Source organism: Castanea sativa, chromosome 12, assembly GCF_040712315.1.
Source record: "Castanea sativa cultivar Marrone di Chiusa Pesio chromosome 12, ASM4071231v1".
Classification (NCBI taxonomy): domain Eukaryota; kingdom Viridiplantae; phylum Streptophyta; class Magnoliopsida; order Fagales; family Fagaceae; genus Castanea; species Castanea sativa.
In genome coordinates, this window is record NC_134024.1 from 6132226 (window position 1) to 6151923 (window position 19698).

The 19698-nt window shown below is 36.7% G+C and overlaps 1 long non-coding RNA gene across 1 annotated transcript; it reads right to left on the reverse strand.

Moving 5' to 3' along the window:
- Window positions 1-2910: 2910 nt before the first annotated feature.
- LOC142619046 (uncharacterized) lies at window positions 2911-4651 on the reverse strand. The gene is made up of 3 exons (XR_012841415.1): window positions 3868-4651; window positions 3542-3760; window positions 2911-3246 (listed from the first exon to the last, which is right to left on the reverse strand). It is a non-coding gene; the product is annotated as an uncharacterized LOC142619046 (long non-coding RNA).
- Window positions 4652-19698: the final 15047 nt, after the last annotated feature.

Below are 19698 nucleotides of genomic sequence, written 5' to 3' on the forward strand. Positions count from 1 at the left end.
AGATCTCTAAGCTTAATTGAATCTGATGATGCTATAATTGCTGCTAGAGTGATAGCAATCTTTTCTATGCTCATGATTTGCTTCTCTCTGGTGTATGAATAATCCTTCATGAAATGCAAACCTTTGTTAGAAAATTTTAACAAATAAATAAAAATGAGAGAGAGAGAGAGAGAGAGAGAGAGAGAGAGAGAGAGAGAGAGAGAGAGAGAGTTTATGTGTGGATTTGGTGGCTAGTGGTTAATGGCGGCTCTAGGAATTTTGTGTGGACAAAAAAAAAATTAATACATGAAGTTTTACAATTTTCTTCTACAAATTTTCAAATTTTGAATTGTTATATGATAATTCATTATGAGTATTTATTGCCAATATGGGTAGCTATGAGCCTATGACTATTTTATTTTGTTAAGTTTATCTAACATTTTTATTTTTATGCAATTGTTATTGTTTTTTTTAAAATATTTTAAACTAAATGACAAAACTAAACTCATTAGTTTTGTATTAATTATTGACGTACACAACCACATTCATTTATACATAAATTATACACTATGTGTCTACTTAACCAATCAAATGCTTGGACAAATACTAACTTTACAATTTTTTTTCTTAAATTTTACTAACTTTATAACAAAAGGTTATTATAACACGATAATAATACACACACATGTAACAAACCATATTTATTTCTTAATTTTTAACAATCACTTACTATTTACTCTTAGAGTTGGAAAGGCTTATAATAAGAAAGTGCAAAATTTAAGTCAGGATGTGCAGAAATATTTTTAAAAAAAATTAAAGTATTAAACTAATACAATAATATTATATATATTGAAGTCAGGGGTTCAAATGAACCCCCTAAACATAGAGTTGCACTGCCCTGTTGGTGGTTATGGGTGGATTTGGCGGCCGGTAGTGGAAAACATTTTTATTTGGTTTATGGATTGTAGAGAAAATAAAATTTTTAATTTGTTGAATATATTATTTTAAATTGTTGAATGTGAAAATAGAAAATCAGATATATGGTATATTATAAAGTAGTATATTAAAATAGGTAAAATAAATTTTAAAAAGTTAAAAAGATGTTTGGAATATATCGAGTGGTGCTGGTGCTCTTAAGACATGAACAATGGATTCCCTGTCATTCTTGCAAATGTGACAGCTAGCCTAACGATAACATCACCTATAAAATCCTCTTTTCTCCAAATTGGCCTAAGTGAGCACTACTAGAGTACCCCACCCCCACTATAATCAACACAGGCCACGTGTTTCAATTTAGCTTACGTTAAGCAACACGGCTTTTACTCGATGATATTTTCCTATGAGGCCTATGTGCCAAAGGTTCACGTGCAACACAAATAATCATATTATTTTTGTCGCAATTCACTGCATAGCAAGCTATGTGGTAACTGGTAAGTTATAATTGCTAGATGTATGGACTGATAGAAAACCTCTTTTTTTTTTTCTTTTTTTTTTGAGAACCTTTTCAAATTATCATGAACAATTTTTAAAAATGAATAGTTAATATATGCCCTTTGAACCCTTGTAAATTTAATGAAAATCATATTAGAAGTAATTACACTCCCCTCCTTTGAAGTTTGAGAGAATAACATTCCACCTCAAACTTAAAGAGAAAACACACATCATTCCCTGGAGTTATGAAGAAATTAACACTCTCCCTCCATTTTGTTTATATTAGTAATGAAATATTAAATTTTTATAAAAATCTCTTTACAAAAGTTTAACCATGGTTAGTAAAAAAATTACTGATCAATTTAGAATAAAAATGAAAAATTTATCAAGCACCAAAACACTTTTTATGAAAAATCTCTCCATAACTTGTTGAAAAAAGGAAAAACGAAAAAGAAGAAGCAAAATTCACACTTAATAATTTAAAATACACTTTAATTAAAATTTTTAAACAATGAATTTTAATTATGAATAACATAATTTTAGAAATCTACCCTTAAGCAAAGAATAGGTCAACACATAACATTTTTAATATTAATTGAACAAAGTCTGGTCAATTGGATGTCAAGGGAAGAAAGTGTCTTTTTTCTCTTTAAATTTGGGGTGGAGTGTTATTTCTCTAAACTTCAAGATAGGGGAGTGTAATTCTCGCATCTTATAATATATAAAAGGGTCCGTTTAATAACAAATCCGTTTTTGGGAAAATTTTATCAGGAATTGAAAAAACTGTCAAAACTTTTTCAATTCTCAATAAAACTTTTTTTAAGAATGATATATTATTATGTGTCCTAAGGCACACGTTAGTAAATTCTTATATAAAATATCAATTGATTAGTTAGAGCATCCACAATAGTGAAGCTATTTTTTTAGTTATTTGACACCACAAAAAGTTATTTTATCTATTTTACCAACTTATTTTACAAAACATCCAGCAGCAGTGTATCTATTTTAGCTTTCAACACAATAAATAATATATCTACTACAATAAAATAATACATCCCACCACCAAAAAAACACCACAAATTGATCAATGGCACAATTCACAACCATCTCCAAGAACAACCACCCACAAATACCTTTCAGCCAGCCACATCCACCTCCACCACCACTCCACTAGCAACAACCTCTATGTGACAACCACAACTCACGGCAAGAAAAAAAAAATCAAACCACCACCAACACAGACACAACCATAACCCAACACAGCCACAACCACCAACATAGCCCACGACAACCACAACACAACCACAGTTACCAAACCACCACCAACACAGCCAACAAACCGCCATTTCAACCACAATCCATGGTCACAACCAAACCCACAAAAAAAAAATCAAACACCAAAAAACCCATGCGAAGAAGAACCAAAAACACCAGCAATATATATATATATATATATATATATATATATATATATATATATATATATATATATATATATATATATATATTGGAAACCCACAAACCCAGCAATCCAAAACCCATGAACCCAGAATTCTCGTCGTTGTCGATCATGGCACCGTAGGGATGAGCGATGTTACTATTTACCATCAACGTTCTGCGACGAGCTGGAGCTAATGTTACTGTGGGTTCAGTGGAGAATCAACCCTACGTCAATGTTGCCCACTTTGTCAACATCCTCGCCGTGCTTTGGTTTTCGATTATGCTTCGATCTCATCGCTCTACCGTACATCTCTCTTTCGGCTTGAAACTTGGGGCTTGGGTTGGTGAGCTGGGTCGGCGGAAGGGGTGGGTCGGAGTTGGGCAGGCGAGCTGGGTCTGTGGTGGTGTGAGAGGTTTGAAAGTTGAGAATTTTGAGAAAAAAAAAAAAAAAAAAAAAAAAAAAAAAAAAAAAAAAGGAAAAAAATAATATTTTAATAAGAGAGAGAATAATTTTTTTTTTTTTAGCTATAGCTCTACTACTGCAACCCATTTTTGTGTGTTTTGGTGTAACTAAAATAGTTATATAACTATTTAGCTACACTGCTGTGAATGCTCTAACCGTTTTCGGTTATTCCAATTACACTCTGATTCATAGTACAATTGACTAACCATTTTAGAAAAAAGTACTTACTTGAAATCAGGGGGATTGGATGGCCACCCAGGCACATATTTGTCCGTAGGATAACAATGAAGTCTAAGAGAGTCTCCAATTGTAGAAAATCTCACTGTCTTTGATGGGTCATCTGAGTACAACTTCAACTTCTCTTCCACAGGTAGGCTAAAGAACTCGATCTGGGGCCACTTCTAACATTTTTTCTACTGCCTCCAAAGACACCCCATGATTGGTCACCTAGTTATATGTCAAAGAAAAAAATGACAAATTTAACTATGTGTGTGTGTGTGTGTGTGTAATTTATGAGAGTAAAAGTGAGTGAGTTGAATATGTAATATGTGTACCTGAAAAGAGCCATAGGATTTGCAGGCCTCTGCAATTAGTTTGACAACTTGGGTTCTATCCTCTAAACCCAAATCAATGACAGGAACATCATCACAAGCAGAGGATTCAGATAGCCGGGGTCGGTCTGATTCTGGCCTGACATAATTTTTCCGGCAACAAGACAAAAAGCAATGGAAAAATTAATTGAGAGAAAGAGAGAAGAAAAAGTACTTACTTGAAATCAGTAGGATTGGAAGGCCACTCAGGCACATATTTGTCCAAAGGACTACAATGAAGTCTAAGATAGTCTCTCCAATTGTGAACCTTTTCCTTGTTCACATTAAAACTCTTGTAGAAAGTCTCATTGTCTTTGATGGGTCATCTGAGCATACAACTTCAACTTCTCTTCCACAGGTAGGCTAAAGAACTCAGTAGCCACGTCTAACATTTTTTCTACTGCGCCTTGAAAGACACCCCATATAGAACTCACTCACTTTTACTCTCTCATCCGCACATATAAGTTAATTTGTCATTTTTTTTTCTTTGGCATATAACTATGTGACCAATCATGGGGTGTCTTTGGAGGCAGTAGAAAAAATGTTAGAATTGGCCACAGATCGAGTTCTTTAGCCTACCTGTGGAAGAGAAGTTGAAGTTGAACTCAGATGATCCATCAAAGACAATGAAACCTTCTACAAGTTCAATGTGAATAAGGTAAAGGTTTTCTGTCGTTTATCCTCAAAAAAAAAAAAAAAGTGAAGGTTCACAATTGGAGGGACTATCTTTTAGACTCCATAGTTACCCTTGTACGTACCCGAGTGACCATCCAATCCCACTGCTTTCAAGTAAGTACCATTAATTTTTCCATTGCTTGTCTTTTTTCCATTGCTTTTGTTTAATTCTAGTAGTAGAAATTTTTTTAACAATTTTACCTCAACTTTGTTGTATGGCGACTTATGAGTAGAGGAAATAAAATAATATATTCATGTGGGTCTATAATTTCACGTTACAAATTTGTGACAAAATTGTAAAACAATTTGTCACTGAACTTACTCTTTAAAAGTTGAACATATAAATGACCCACCATTTCATAGAAAAAAGCCACGGTTAGGTTTTAGTGGGTCCCTTCCACCTCTTGTGCCCCCATTATTTAACTTTAAAAATGCATTATGTGGAAGAGAAGAACAGCTATAGTCTTGGTCGTTTAAAAGTTAATAAAATAAAATGGGTACATTTATGGCAATAGATAATGGCAATTAATAATAAACTATTACAAAATAATTTTAAAATATGAATATTTGTAAAAGGAAACTGCAAAACATCATATATTTTTGTAATTTGTTTTTGTCGATAAATCAAGTTCTTTTTTTTAATCAAATTTTGTTTGATTTAAGTTTCTTAATGACTTTCTTGAAAAAATTTCTAAAGTCGTCATTGGTTAAAGGCATGATTGATACAACTTAGAAATTGATTTACTTTATATACTAATATATGTAGAACTAGTATTATACCCGTGCGATGCATGGTTTAAGTAAAAATCATATGTAATTTAAACAAAAAATAATAGCAGCTAATTTTTTGTATTTATCTAAAAATTTGATAGAGATGTATAGAAAAAAAAATCAATAAGAACAGTTATAAATTTGTGTCTATCCATGAGGTGTTTTAAAAAAATAAAAAATAAAATTAAAGGTTGATATTAGTAGTTGTATACGTGTACTACGATTGTTTTTTTAAAGAAAAATTAAAGTTGATATGAACAATTAGTGTGAAACCAAAATTATAATCCCCTAGAATGCTAGAACTCATAAATCATAAATGAAGTAGATCTCTTATTGCTAATTAAATAAACCACTAAGAAATTATAGATAAATTAATAATAAAAGGATTAGATGAAGAATTTGGATTGTATTCAAATTGAAATTTTTTATCAACTAAGAAATTATAGGAGAAGAAGATAAGAATAAAAAAACTATATATATTTTTCAAAATATAAAAAATTTCTATAATTTGGTGAAGTCATGTGGCACAACCACGACTTCTAAATCCAACTTTTATTATATAATACTAGTACTAGTCGCTAACCCGTGCTATGCACGGAACCTATCTATTTGTGAGGTAGACTAAAATAATTTTATAAAAAATTTAAGAAACTACACCATTACATGATTTGTTCTTGTATGACTTCAATTTGTGTTACAATTTGATGAAGAAGTCATTGCTTAAGTGTGCAATGGCTTTTTCGTCAAATTGTAACACAAATTGAAGTCATACAAGAACAAATCATATAATGGTGTAAGGACACAATTTGGTTCCTAAGCCCAAAAGGTAAAAGGATCTAGGCCCAAAGAGTCCAATACAATAAATTTGTAGAGAGTGGGCTAGAAAACTAGGCTTTAATGAGTTAGATAACAATTATAGTGGATCCAGATGACAAGAAAATAAGAACAAACTGATTTTACCCAAAGAAAATCGTAATCAGCACAATCCGAGGAGACTAGTTCTTGTATATATCTCTTTTGAATTTGGTTACAAGTCCAATTCTTACTGCTACAGTGTTTTTCTCTCAATTCCCAAATCCTCCTCTATAATGGTGTCTCTCTTCCTTATATTTCTCTCTTTTTTCTTCATCTCCACCTTCCACGTGTAGGTCAAGTGGTTGACTTTGATTTTTATCCCATCAGCACCTTCCTAAAGTTTCTAGAAGTGGTTGTAAGGCTGAATATTACTGTTCAGGTATCACCTCTACATTAATGCGACCAGAGAGTTAGTTATAGAGTATTCAATGCTATGATAACAGCTTTCTCTTAAATATTTCTTAGCTTCCCTCCGTCCTATGCTTTCTTAATGTTTATCCTTATTAATAGAAGCTTCCAGAGTGTTGCTCTTGATGGCAGACCAAACTTTTTGACCTTTGCTTTGATTAGCCGATGTGTCGTTTGTCCTTGGATCTCCTTCTTGAACCCTCATGACCAAACTCCTTTTTTCATACACTAACATGGCCTCCCGCAATGATGTTTATCCATTTTCGTACTATTAGGCGTCCTCGGACAAGGCCCACGGCTCAGTACACACTACTAGGCCTGTCATCCCTACAAAGAGTTTGGTGATTCATGTACAAAAATTACTTTTTTAAAAAATACATGAAAAACCATAAAATAATTTTAAACAAAGTAGAGGAGCAGAAAATAACATAAGAAGAGCTCATACCTCTACTCAACTTTTAAAAAAAACAAAATTGGAGTTTGGATATAAATTATCAATGTTTGAGTTTGAGTTTAAGTTGGACTTGTTAGGGAGATAGAGTTTTACTCCTTGTTAAGTTTGGATTAAACAAATATAATTTTGTTTAAAAAAATGATAATGATGAGTTTGAGTTTAAGTTGGACTTTTTAGAGAAATAGACTTTCACTTTTTGTTAAGTTTGGACTAAACAAAAATAATTTTATTTAAATATTGTGTTGACGTGAAAAATTGTGAGAGTTTCAGAGGTTTCGGTTTTAATCATGGCTTGAAAAAATATTATATATAAATTTTAAAAAATATATTTTTTTTGATAATATAATCAAACAATAAAATAGTAAAAATATTTTTAAAAACTAAGTTACATGGAAAATGTATATTGTGTAAGTATTTTTTTTTTTTGCAAAAAAAAAATATTTTAAAATTTATGGCAAGTTTTACATTTCTAAAAGTTCTTGCTAGTAAAATTGTAATTTAATTATATATGTGTATGTATGTATGTATGTGTGTGTGTGTGGGGGTAGAGTGATCAAAATATGTATTTGGGTCTTAGGCCTGATTTGGTGGTGCAAGCTTGTTCGAGCAGAACTTTCGAGGCCCATAAGTCAACTCGTGCTAGAAAGATTGGTGAGGTTGTCCGAGGAGAGGCATCTCCTCGGTCAGGTCAGGTAAAGACCGTGTGATGTATCGTGATGTATGGATAAAGAATTCTGGAAGGCCTGGTGGGTAAAGATGTGTTTTACATAGTTATAGAAAAGAAGAACGTATGAGAAATATTTAGGGAAAAGGCTGCTACCACTGCATTAAAGACCCTGCACCTACCTCCCTGACCGCATTAATGGGAAAATGACCTCTGAACAGTAATGTTTAGCCTTCCAGCTATTGTTTGAAAATACCAAGAAGGTGATGGATGTGACAAGTATCTAATAGGGAAATTTATGATACACGTGGAGGATGAAGGGAATAAGAAGAATGATATAAAGGGCAAAGAAAGGGCGTCAAAAAGAGGGGGACGGGAGAACAAAAAAGAAAAGAGAGAAAGAGAGTACTGTACACTTCACCTTCAATTTTAGTTTATTATTCAAAGAAAGAATAGCAATATAAGACTTCCTCGGCTTACGTCCGAGGAGGATTTCTCACTATTTTCATCTTTTGATTGTGTGTGAAGCGGTAATCTAGCCTTCCATCTGTAGTCCAATATCCATAAGACCTAAGTTTCAAGCCCACACTTTACAAATTTGATTGTATAAGGCTATTTGGGCCTAAGCCCATCCAGCGTTGGGGTCCGGGTACAAATTGTGTGCTTACAGTATGTATGACACTTAAAAATCTTTCTATTATACTTGCCACCATGTATAGCAGGAGAAGTGCTAATCATATATAAATTTCTTGTATATATGACCAAAAAGAAATTCCATAAATTACAAAAAAGTAAGTATTTAGATTACAATGTAATTGTTTGCCTATAAATTACCAGTCAACCATTTTAATGTTGTTATAAGTGAGGAAATAATTTGCATTATCAATTAAGAACACCAAATCAAAAAATAATATCAATAATCAAGATGAATTGTATTATCTATTTTTTTTAAATCATATAATTTAAGCAATAATTAAACTACGTTAATAAAAAAAACAGATACTAAAAAAAAAAAAATGAAGATAGCTCTTTTCATATAAATATCCTAATTTTATATGGTAGATGAGTTCCATCCCAAATAGATTCAGTGATCAAATTTTGACTGAAATAAAAATTCCATAAATTAAAAAATATATATAAACAAATATAAGTATAGAAACCTTCTAGGGTACCACAATCAAAATAATTTTAAAAATAGATAAATAAAAGTACATAAAGAGAAAAAAAATAATTGTATTGCAATGTAAATGTAAAAGTTTACATATAAATTACCTATGTGTATCTAAACCTTCTAGGGCACCACAATCAAAATAATTTCAAATATAGATAAATAAAAGTACATAAAGAGAAAACAAAAATTGTATTGCAATGTAAATGTAAAAGTTTACATGTAAATTACATGTGTCTTAGGGCTGTCCATCCAATCTGATGACTCGAACCACCCAAAGGATCCTACCGGATTCGACCCGAAAACTGGCCGACCCGATCAAGTCACCGATCGGCGGCGGTCATTTGTTCCAAAAATCAACTTTGGCGGATCGGTCTTGGTTTTCCTCCCCAAAGCTCGAAAAACCTAATCCAACTGATGTACTAAGAATTTCCAGCAAAAAAATTCCAAATTGAGATTTTCTAGATTCTGGCAAGATTTTCTAGAATTGAGCGAGATTTTCTAGATGCCGGCCTCAAATTTCCAGATTCTGACTTCAAATTTTCAGATTCTGGCAACAAATTTTCATATTTCGATGACTTGTCAATTAGATGTAGTGATATTTTGTCCAAATCTAGTAAAATCTCATCGAATCAGGTGAGATTTCTGCCAGATCTGGTGAAATCTCACTGACTTTTTGTCGTTTTCTCGCCAGAATCTCAGATCTTGACTCCAACCGACCCACCTGAAACCAACTGGATGTCAGAAACCACTCGATCCAATCAATTTCTTGGTTGGCAGCAGGTTGATGGCAGACTCCACCCGATCAAGTCAGGTCAGCGGCGGGTTGAGCACAAACCCGACTCCACCCGATTTTAGCATTCTTAAATAATCGAGTAGAGTAGACTTAGTTGAGTTTTAGTTCAACTCAATTTCTCTTGGATTCAAACTTAATTTTTGGAGGTACGAGAAATAATCACATTAACTCAATCAAAAATCAAATATCACATTGTTGTTTTATTTTTTTTCATTCATTGATTTGAGCATTCTTAAATAGTTTTAGTTCAACTCAATTTCTCTTGGATTCAAACTTGATTTGTGGAGGTGTAAAAAATAATCATGTTAACTCAATAATATATCATGTTGCTATTTTTTTTTATCCAAAAAAATTGTAGCCAATAGGTGTAGTAATATAATTTAAATGAAAAAAAAATAGATTAGATGAAGATGAAAATTAAGAAGAAATAGATGAAGAAATAATTTGGATTATAATTAAATTAAGATTTTTATTTACTTAAAAATTATAGAAGAAGAAGATAAGAAAAAAAATTATATCTATTTTTTAAAAAATTCTATAAATATTGCTACAATTTAAGATGCATTAGACATTTTTTTTTTTAAGTGTAGTATACGGTTGTTGTAATTTAAGATGCATTAAACATTTTGATTTGGTGTAATATACGTTGCTGTAATTAAGATGTATTAGACTTTTTTTTAGTAGAGTAATTAAAAAAAGAAGAATTAGATTACACTACGTCTATATTGCTGCAATTAGACTCTTTTTTTTTTAATGTAAATATTTTCTTTTTAAAATTTAAAAATTTTATGTAATTTGGTGTCATCAGTTGGCACAACCATAATATTTAAACCCAACTTTTATTATATAGTATATGATGGTATGATATGATAAGATTATTTAAACTTTGAAGATGTTCTTTCAAAAAAAAAAAAACTTTGATGATGTTTATATTTATTATCATATATTTTGTTTCAATAAATTATAAGCCCGTAAGAAAGAGGGCTACAACAGTTTAATGACCAGTGTAAACTTTAGTCTTTTATATTATTACGAAAGGATGCACTACTGATACATGTTGGTACGTCTCCTATTAAGATCATGCTGTGTATTGGATCTTTATTAGTCAATTTCTATAGCCTATCACAAATTTTTGGAAAAGCTAGAGTGCCAAACATAACATCGAGTATCTCAAAATAGATTAATGATTGGAAAAGATCTCGAGTTGTTGATTGAATATTATTTTTTGGACATCTATCGATCTTGTCTCTTCAAATTTCATTAAAAAAAACAAAAAAATAAAACTCGAGATCTTCAAATGTTCTTTTCTTTGACTTATTGGTCTTACATGATGGGCCAACGAAATCTTTAATTGCAATATATGAATATCTTCCACAAAGCCCATTATTTCCAACTATAGACTAATTAGGAGTGAAAGTTGCAATTTTTGAAAGTAAAATACTAAAATTACAAATTTTTTTATAAATTACTAATGTAGTGAATGATTATTGTTTAGTAAAAAAGTAATATTTGTAGTTGATTCAAATGAGAACCAGTAAAAATTTGTTACATCAATAGTTTGTGACAGCAGCATTAGTCTTTTCAAAAACCCATTATAAGGTTTATCTCTCTCAACTACTCTAGCCATGTAAGCTATATATAAAAGTGATAGATATTTATTTTCAATATGACATGTCACAGTTATAGGCTTATGGCTAAAGTTGTGGCATAAAAATTATGATAAAAGAAGAGAGTTCTTTTAGTACCACAAACAAACTCACAACTTTTGCCACAACTCTTTTATGTGGTAGACTGTAACTAGTTATCTGTCATTTTTTAATGAATTCACCACTTTTTATGGTAGTAGATGTTTTGCTAGAAGAACACCAAACACAAACGATGTCATTCGTTTCCCTTTTCCCCCGCAACAACAATATTTCCACTAAATTCCACTATCCCCAAAAAAATCCCAAAACAGAATTCTCAACCTATGAAAAAATAACCCAAGAAAACCACCTCCAAATTCCTAAATCCTCTCCCAACATTCCCACATTTTTTATTTCCCCCAAGAAAACAAAAACACCAAAAAAAAAAAACAGTAGAAGTAGTAGTAATGGAGAGAATTCAACGCAAGGATCCAAACACCAACAACAACAAAACTCGATAACCCACGAGGCTCAATGCCCACTCTACTCCGTAGACTATGCACACGATTCAGAATTAAAAATCTTGGACTGTAATAGGTGTGGGCCCAAACTGTGTGGGTAATTTCAATAGCTATTTCAGGCCCACTCTATGGTCTAGAACCATTGTGAACTGTATTGTTAATTTGTTATTTGTTGTGTTTAAAAAGAAAAACGGTTGGTCTTAACAGGAAATTTAGGATCAAAGGCTAGAGTGCCAGTTAAGACTTAAACATGGCCCAATGATTATTTGATTAGAAGAGAGACATGATCAATACTAACCCCAGAGGTCCAGAAAGCAATCCTCCAATCATCAATTTGAGACCTCGAGCTGTACTTCCTTTGTTTGACCCTTTTTTTTTTCTTTGGGATAGTCAATCTTTTTTTTTTGAGTCGCTGGTCTTTTATGGCGGTATTTTCAATTCAGGTATGCTACAAAGTATATTATTTAATTTATTTTATTCCAACTGTTAAAAAAGAGAATTTGGTTATAAAAGATTTTATAAAAGAAAACAGCTATATGGGTTATAAAAAAATTGGTCTTATTAACAGGTGTCTTTAAGATAATTGTTAATAAACAATTTTAAAATTTAGATATCACGTTTATGGAAAATATAAAAAGTCTTTAAAAAAAATTAAAAGTTTCTAAAAATATATTTTAAACTAAAGCTCTTTAGGGTATTCGTTAACTTTTTCCATTAAAAAAATACAAGTGTATGGGTTAATTATGTAATACTATAAATTTAATTAGTATGACTCACCTGTTAATGAATTATTAATTACTCCTATTGAAGAGTTAGTTTGTAGATGTTTGAAATCTCATTTTTCTGGGTTGTGCAGTGAGCATGAGACTGAGGCTTGGTTCTTTTTGAGTTGAGTTGTGGTTTTCGGGTACGAATTTCTTCTGGGTGGGTTTAGTGAAACCCTTGTTCCGGTCTTGCCTATTGTTAGCATATTGATTCGACATTTTTTTGGTGTATTGGATTCTTTTGAATGAAACATAGAGAGGGATTTTTTTTTTAATCCTAAATTTGTATTGAGAATGATTAAGCTTAGCTTACACAAAGTGGCGGTTTTTGAATATCTTTGGTCTCTGGTGGCTATGGTGGGTTATGATGTGGAGGTTGTGGGTGGTAGTGGTGGTGGTTCTAGGTTTGCTGGTGGTGGTGGTTGGTGGAGGCTATGGATGAGGGGTGAGTTTATTTTGATCTTGGTTAAGAGAGAGAGAGAGAGAATAAAAAATAATAAAGAAATATTATTTAAATGAAATGGTAAAAATAAATAAAACTATTGATGTTAGGTGTATTGTGGATAAAAAAAAATTTGAGTTGTTAAAAGCTATATTTCTTAAGACGTGAATGCTTTGAGGGAACTATCCAATTGACTTTGAGCTAGGCTAAGGAAAATGGCCAAGAGGAAGGCTATAACTAATGACGTTGCACATATTTTTAGAGTCCATTTAGTTGGAATGATGGAAAAGTGGGAAGATAGAAAATAGAAAGAGAATGGAAAAGTGGGAGGATAGAATTTTTTTTAATTTTCCACATTTGTGTTTGGTTGGGCGGGTGGAAACGTTGAGGGATGTAAATTTTTTTCGTTTGGTTGAAAATAAAGTTTGTATAAATTTACCATCATGTTATTATTAAATAAAACAAAAAATAACACATCATACTTGAAAAAAAATTATGTATAAATTTACACTTCATTAAAGTTAAAAAAAAATTAACCCAAAAGTTTTTTCTAAAATAAAAAAAAAAGTAGCCAACACAAAAAAAAAAAAGCCAACACGATAACAGAGAAAGAAAAAAAAAAAAGAGAAGAAGCCAACATGTTAACAGAGAGAGAAAAAACAAAGAAAAAAAAAACCAACACGTTAACAAAGAGAAAAAATCAAAGGAAAAAAGAAAAAGCCAACATGTTAGAGATGAAATCCCCCTATCAGTTTTCTCCCTATTTTGGGGGGAAAATTTTTTGATGAGCCCGGAGAGAAAACATTTGCGTCCCACCATTTATTTTCCTTCTTTCCCACCCAATTAAACATGTGGGGAGTAAAAGGGCCCAAATGGGCATATGGGCCTTTGGGCTGGAAGATGGAGGGCCGACCTGCTCTAGGATTAAAGTCTATAAGTCGGCCCATACGCCGAGGGTCAGAGGATACTGCCGAGGACGAGCTTCTCCTTGGAAAGGCTCTAGAGAATTCGAAGTTTCATTATGAAGGTTAAAGCACAACCCTGGAAGACCAGTGGTTAAAAGGGGACATCCTGAATCTTCTAGATGCACCAGTGTTAAAGAAAATATCAAGAATAAAAGCTGCCACCTCCGCATTAAATGCTCTGCACCTACCTCCCTAGCCGCATTAATGGGGAGGTGACCCCTGAACAGTGAGGTGGAAACTTCTAGTCACTGTTCGAAAAGTATCAGGGAAGGAAGTATAAAAGGGGGGTAAAGGCCAAAGAAAAGGGAAAATCGAAAAACAAAGAAAGAAATTAAGAAATTGTAATCTTGAAAGAAGAAAGAGAAATAATAAAGAAGTAGTCCTCGGCTCAGATCCGAGGAGATTCATTTGCAACTATCATTTTTTTTTCACCTGTTTTTACTTATAAAAGCCTGTTATCAAGCTCCCAGTACTTCTAACTTAGGTTCTAAGCCTACGCTCTACAAATTTTATTGTTCAAGGCTCATTGGGCCTGAGCCCATAATCTTCTTTGGGTCCAGGTGCAATTGTGCACTTACAATTGGCGCCATCTGTGGGAAATCTAGTCTAGAAGGAGTGGGGATACTATAGCAGGCCTTGGTGCTCACCATGCAGAGTCACAGGGATCACAACCGGAGGATCATTTCGAGCGTCTTGAGCGTCGAAGGAATCGTGAGGGAAGCGTCCACACAGAATATCCAGGGGCTAGCCATACTCATGGTGGGGGTAGCACCACCCACGAGGAGGGTTCTAAGTCCATGCAGAGGGAAATCAATCGTTTGAAGAGGAAGTTACGCCGTGCTAAACGTAGGTTTTCACCGTCCTCGTCTAATCCTTCCTCAGAGGAGGATGGGGGAGATGGCTACAGCTCGAGGTCGCGCTCCCCCACCAGTGCAACGTCCTCCGGTGAGGAGGACGACCAGCCAACTCGCAGACGTAAGAAGCTTCATTCTAGGGGCTTAGGCAACGATGCTATGAGTAGGGCGTTGCACCAACTCTCCAAATCTCCATTCACACGGAGGATTGAAAAAGGAAGGCTTCCCAGAAGGTTTACCCAGCCCACTTTTACCATTTACAATGGCCGGACTGATCCGGTGGAGCACGTGAGTCACTTTAACCAGAGGATGGCGGTGCACTCTCACAACGAGACCCTGATGTGTAAAGTTTTCCCCTCTAGCCTGGGACCTGTTGCTATGAGGTGGTTCAATGGCCTTAAATCGGGGTCCATAGGTTCGTTTGGGGAGCTTACTAGAGCATTCGCTTCACGGTTCATTACGTGTAGCAGAGTCCCTCGGCCATTAGACTCGCTGTTATCTATGACCATGAGGGAGGGAGAGACGTTGAAAGCATATTCCAACCGTTATTGGGAGATGTTTAATGAAATACATGGTGACTTTGATGAGGTGGCGCTTAATACCTTTAAGGTAGGCCTTCCTACTGATCACGACCTGAGAAAGTCTTTGACTAAAAAGCCCGTTCGCAGTGTATGTCGCCTCATGGACCGTATTGACGAGTATAAGAGAGTGGAGGAAGACCAACAGCAAGGAAAGGGTAAGGAGAAGGTTATCCCGCAGGAGAGAAGGGATTTCAGGTCGGACAGGTACCACAACAACAGGCCGAGGAGAGATTACGTTGGGCAGTCCGCCTCGGCAGCACCTCAAGCCGTGAACACTGTGTTCCGAGAACCAGTACATCAGCTGCTGGAGAAAGTTCGTAAGGAACCCTTTTTCAAATGGCCTGGTAAGATGTCAGGGGACCCTGCGAAGAGGAATCAGAACCTCTTTTGTCAGTACCATCAGGATGTGGGCCACACTACCGAGAACTGTCGGACCCTTTGGAACCATTTGGAGCAGCTTGTCAGTGAAGGAAAATTGAAGCAGCACTTGTGTCAACCTACTGGGCAGGGCAGCCAGTCCGGCTCAAACAATCAGAGGAACAATTCGTCTCGGCCGGCATTGGGAACAATCAATGTTATCTTCGCTGCACCTGGTAGGACCGGCTCAGGTCCCACTAGGGTGATGGCGGTTTCCCATTCTCAGGCCGAGGATGCGGGTAGCAGGCTGAAGAGGTTGAAGGGCACTTTGCCCGTCTTAGGTTTCTCTGACGAGGATAAGGTAGGGACTATCCAGCCCCATGACGATACCCTTGTAGTTAAGCTGAGGATAGGGAATTATGATGTGAGGAGGGTGATGATAGATCAGGGCAGCGGTGCAGATATCATGTACCCTGATCTATTTAAAGGGTTAAGGTTGAAGTTGGAAGATCTTACTCCTTATGATTCGCCGCTTATAAGCTTTGAAGGGAGACCCGTTGTGCCGAAGGGACAGATCCGTTTGCCCGTTCAATCCGGCTCAGAAATGGTTGAGGTGGATTTCATTGTGGTTGACGCGTACTCTCCATATACAGCCATCCTCGCCAGGCCTTGGCTGCACGCTCTGGGAGCTGTCTCCTCTACTTTGCATGTTAAAGTTAAATTCCCCTCCGGGGAATATGTTGAGGAAGTTCTCGACAGCCAATCGGTGGCCAGGCAATGCATATCGGCTGCAGTATTGCATCAGACAGAAGCCGAGTCTTCGGCTTTAATCACCAAGGACTTATAGCAGTTAACAGCTCCTGGTTTATCTGGGATGGTGACAGGAGAGGAGACACATTGTGAGGAGTTAGAGAAGTTTCCAATAGCCGATAACCCAGAGAGGTTCTTCCAAGTCGGCATACTTTTGCCACACCAAGAGAAGATCGAATTGTTAGAATTTCTGAAGGACAATATTGATGTTTTTGCGTGGGATCCTTACGAAGCCCCGGGCGTCGATCCGAACTTCATTTGTCATCATTTAAATGTCAACCCAGCCATTGTTCCGAGAAGGCAGCCACCTCGGCGTTCTTCCAGAGAACATTCCGAGGCCGTGAAGGAAGAGGTGCTTAAACTCAAAAGGGCTAGGGCTATCAAAGAAGTTTTCTACCCCGAATGGTTGGCCCATACAGTCGTTGTTAAAAAGAAGAATGGAACGTGGAGAGTATGTGTGGACTTTACTGATCTGAACAAGGCTTGCCCCAAGGATTCGTTCCCAATGCCTCGTATTGATCAACTGGTGGATGCCACTGTCGGACATCCTCGGATGAGTTTTTTGGACGCCTTCCAGGGTTACCACCAGATTCCCTTGGCATTGGAGGATCAAGAGAAGACTGCCTTCATTACTCCGACGGGGAATTATCATTATAAGGTCATGCCATTTGGTTTGAAAAATGCCGGGGCTACTTACCAGAGAATGATGACCAGGATGTTCGAACAGCAATTGGGGAAGACTATTGAGGTGTATGTAGACGATATGGTGGTAAAGAGCAAAACGGTACCTTCACACGTGAGAGACCTGGCTGACACCTTTCAGGTGTTAAGAAAGTACAAACTGCGCCTTAACGCCTTAAAGTGCTCTTTTGGCGTGGGATCCGGAAAGTTTTTGGGATACATGATTACCCACAGAGGCATAGAGGTGAACCCAGCACAGGTTAAGGCTATTCAGAATTTGCAGCCGCCTCGGAACCCAAAAGAGATCCAGAAATTGACCGGAATGATTGCTGCATTGAATAGATTTATCTCTCGGTCAGCTGACTGGTGCCGTCCTTTCTTCCAATTGTTGAATAAATGAAAAGGGTTCCAATGGACCGAGGATTGCGCGTTAGCTTTCCAACAACTCAAGCAATATCTTTCTCGGCTGCCCATTTTGTCTCGCCCCGAGGCGGAAGAGGTTTTGTTTGCTTATCTGGCAGTGGCTGTCCATGCGGTCAGCCTGGTCCTTATAAGGAATGAAAGTGGGGTGCAAAGACCGGTCTACTACGTTAGTAAATCTTTGAATGAGGCCGATGTGCGCTATCTGCCCTTGGAAAAAGCGCTTCTGGCCGTAGTCCACGCCACGCGCAAACTTCCTCATTATTTCCAGTCTCACACTGTGGTGGTTCTGACCCAATTGCCTCTCAAAGCGGTGCTATGCAGCGCTGATTACTCTGGTAGGGTGGCAAAGTGGGGAACCATTTTAGGAGCTTTTGACGTTAAATACAAGACTCGCACCTCGGTGAAAGGTCAGGTTCTTGCTGACTTGGTGGCAGAGTTTACTGAACCATTGCTAGAAGAAACTCTAAAAGAAGCACACATGGATGGAAAATCAGTTGGAGTGATCACGGCCGCAGTGCCCTCGGCATGGAAAGTGTATGTGGATGGGGCTGCTAATCAGAGAGGGTCTGGTGTTGGACTTGTTCTAGTGTCTCCTGAAGGAATTGTCTTCGAAAAATCTCTGAGATTGGCGTTCTCGGCCACTAATAATGAGGCCGAATACGAAGCAGTCTTGGTAGGCATGAAAATGGTACGTAGAATGGGAGGAAAGGAAATCCATGTGTTCTCGGACTCTCAACTGGTGGTCGGCCAGGTCACTGGGACCATAGAGGCTAGAGATCCAAGGATGCAGGAATATTTGGCCCAAGTCAAGCGTCAGCAGATTGAATTTGACTCCTTCGTCTTAACTCATATCTCTCGGAGCAGAAACACCCATGCAGACTCCTTAGCCACGCTGGCAACGTCTTCGGCTCAAGGTTTACCTAGGGTTATCCTCGTCGAGGATTTGTTAGAACCCTCTCTTATTGTTGTCAACGCGCCTCGCATTCATTTGATAAGGCCTGGTCCTAGTTGGATGGACTCGGTCGTGTCTTTTCTTAAGAATGACATCCTTCCCGAGGACAAATCTGAAGCGGATAAGATACGTCGAAAGACGCCACGTTTCTGGTTGTCCGAGGACTAGAAGTTGTACAAACGATCCTTCTCAGGACCGTACTTGTTGTGCGTGCACCCTGAGTCAACAGAAGCACTTCTGGAGGAATTGCACGAAGGGATTTGTGGAAGCCACACTGGGGGAAGGTCCTTGGCCCATAGGGCCCTGACTCAGGGGTATTGGTGGCCCAACATGCAGAGAGAGGCTCAGGACTATGCCAGAAAATGTGATCAATGCCAGAGGTTCGCCCCTAATATTCATCAGCCTGGAGGGGTTCTCAACCCTCTCTCAAGTTCTTGGCCTTTTGCGCAGTGGGGATTGGACATAGTGGGGCCGTTTCCGAGAGCTGCAGGAAACAAAAGATGGCTTCTTGTGGGAACAGATTATTTCACCAAATGGGTTGAGGCCGAGCCCTTAGCAAATATTAGGGATGTTGATTCCAAAAAGTTTGTCTGGAAAAATATTGTCACCAGGTTCGGTATACCACACACACTTATCTCGGACAATGGCGTTCAATTTGACAGCAAGGCCTTTAGGCAATATTGTGGTGACATGGGTATCATAAATAGATACTCCACCCCAGCTTATCCTCAGGGAATGGGCAAGCCGATGCCGTTAACAAGGTCATAGTCAGTGGGCTCAAGAAGAGGTTGGACGATGCGAAAGGCAGGTGGGTAGAAGAGCTCCCTCATGTTCTGTGGACATACCGGACCACACCGCGTAGGTCCACGGGAGAAACGCCATTCTCTATGACTTATGGAGCCGAGGCAATGATACCTCTGGAATCTGGTTTTCCCACCCTAAAGACGAGCTCTTTTAGCCCGGAGAATAACGATGGACTGTTGGAAAAAAGGTCTTGATTCACTCGAGGAACGACGCGAGGCAGCTATG